Raw genomic sequence first — 2,612 nt, forward strand, 5'->3', positions numbered from 1 at the left:
GGGGTGCAGGTGGCAGTCAATGGTTCTCCGCGTTAACACGTGAATGACACGGGCCAGCTCTAGGCAATAAGTGGGGGTGGCTGGAGAGTGACACTAGTAGTTGTTCTACCTTTTTTTAATAGTAGAGGGTTTTACGGCGCTCGCAACTGTATAAGGTCATGTGAGCGCCAGTTCTACCTCTGTTCTCTCCTTTGCTGCTATTTCGTCCAGTTTGTCTTACTTTTTTTTGCACTTAATAACTGTTAATGTTCTAAATGTTCCCAAAACAAACTTAACGCTCCATTTTCAGACGGACATACCGGGAGACACACACAGCCACCCATTAGCACGCACGCACGCACACATACACACAGACTAAGAAAAAAACAACCTATAAACAAACATACATACACATACACTTACAGAGACATACTGTTATATTCTCGGTTAGAGGCACCTTGTAAATTAGTAGTTTTAGGAGAATTTGAGGGCAGGGGAGAGCGGGGAGTACTGGGACGAGGCCCGATCATTATTTTTGGGAACAAAAATGAATCTTACCGTAATTAATTTATTATTCACCACTGCACCTTTTGATTGCTATTACATCCTTTCAATTTTCGATTTCCATTTTCAAGTTCCAAAGACCGCACAGTGTTGCAGAGTTTTTCAAGACCAGTTTCTTTCTTTCTGCACCGAATGTGTTGACCTTCAGCTGAAGGTGAGTATTTTTTTATACCGCCGTATTTCAGCTTCATTAGATTAAATCTATTTTTTGTTTTGTTTTTGTAAAGTGTTTTACGGCGCTCGCAACTGCATAAGGTCACATGAGCGCGTGGGACATACCTAATATTTTAAGTTGGTAGGAAATTTGGAATTATGCCCGGGTGGCGGCCCAAGCCTACTCTTATCGATTTTAGACCACCAAGAGATCTTCAACGTGCGCAACTTGCACACGGGCCCTCCGAGATTTTTCGCCCTTGTCCGAAAAGGCTAGGTGTAGATCTTTCCTACCAGAAGATCAGGGGTAAGGCAGAAAGACAGCAGTAAGGAGGAGCCAAGGAGTAGCAGTAGAAAGGCTGCAGAAAGAGTCAGGAGCCCAGAGGAGGGGGCAAAGGAGGTGAGCGGGTGGGGGCAGAAAGTGGAAATGAAAAAAGACAACAGAACATTGCTAGAGAGCAGGATAGGAGGTGAAAGGAGACAATTTTAGAGAAGAACATTTTTCGGTCGCTACCTGGATTCGAACCCGGGACCTTTTGAATGAGAGGCCAACACCTTAACCTCTAGGCCACGAGAGCCCCCAGATTAAATCTATGGGACAGACAGAGTACGAAAATGCAGAATTAAACTTAGTGCCTACCCATGGTAGGGAGAACAGGGACACACCGTCCCACTTTATCCCACTCGGGTCACAGTTTTCCTGAAGCATAGATCAACTTATAAAATACACAATTATTATATAGGGGTGGAACACGGTAAAATAAAAGTACAATTTGGTTTTTATGTTGGTTTGCGAATTTTCTCTGCCACCTGTCTGAATGTTCCCTAGAGGAAATTCTGAAGGACATAACATGTACACGGTGAATGGGGCTGCTGAAGGATTCCTCCGCTTAGCGTCGAGTAATCGATAGATGAACGCAGATATTTTCCCCAAAGCAATAAGACACTATATTTCTTTTGCTTGTCCTAGCAAGGAGAATCAAGCAATATAACTAATGGACAATCACCAGCGTCATTTGTGCACGCTTTCTCTGGAACTTTCCAAAAAAGAACTTTGTGCATGTCCTTACCCTATCACTCCACACAGTCATTTGATAGAACTGTCTTTGGTCTGATTAAAACACATTTCAATTCAACAACCCCAAGCTCCAAAATCCAGGAAAGAACAAGACCATTCACAATATGGCATCTGTGATGAGCAATGCATCGACTAGAGCAGTCACTTCTGAAAGCTTTATGTATGGCTTCAGAGTCGAACAGATCTGGCCTCTGAATAAACTTATGACATTTGAAGACTACGATTTTTGCCGTCAGTTGTAATTGATCGATCACTGCAAGATCAAGGCACATATCAGTTTATCGCCCCTAACCCCTACCGCCCCACCCTCAGCTTCTTCCAACGGTGAAGTTATGTCTTACTTCACCTCAATCATCGTCCCAATTTACCTGCAACTGTCCCAGATCACCACATTTATATACTTACTTTACTTTTACTTTTTCATCCTCTGTTACCGTTAAGCGTCGAGGGGAGATACCGTTTTCTATGGAAGGCCAGCTCCGCAGCTCTTTCAGTTGTGATGTTATGTTTTCTTAACATTAATACATTATATAATAATATCATAGTTGAAACCATGTATAATTCTGTTATTAATGAGCGACCTACACACATTAAAAACAAAAAAAACAAAACACCGGCTTCCTTGTACTTTAAGAGCCCCAGAAGTATGAAATGAAAAGAAGCGGTCTGGTCATGCCACGCCGAGCACATCTTATATAATATATATATATGGGAGTGCTTATTTAGGCCACATATGGCCTAAATAAGGTAAGGGAGGGGGGTTTAGCTTATTTAGGCCACAGTGGACTGTGGCCTAAATAAGGTAAGGGAGGGGGGTTTAGCTTATTCAGGCCACAGT

This window comes from Aplysia californica, unplaced genomic scaffold, assembly GCF_000002075.1.
Source record: "Aplysia californica isolate F4 #8 unplaced genomic scaffold, AplCal3.0 scaffold00007, whole genome shotgun sequence".
Taxonomy (NCBI): domain Eukaryota; kingdom Metazoa; phylum Mollusca; class Gastropoda; order Aplysiida; family Aplysiidae; genus Aplysia; species Aplysia californica.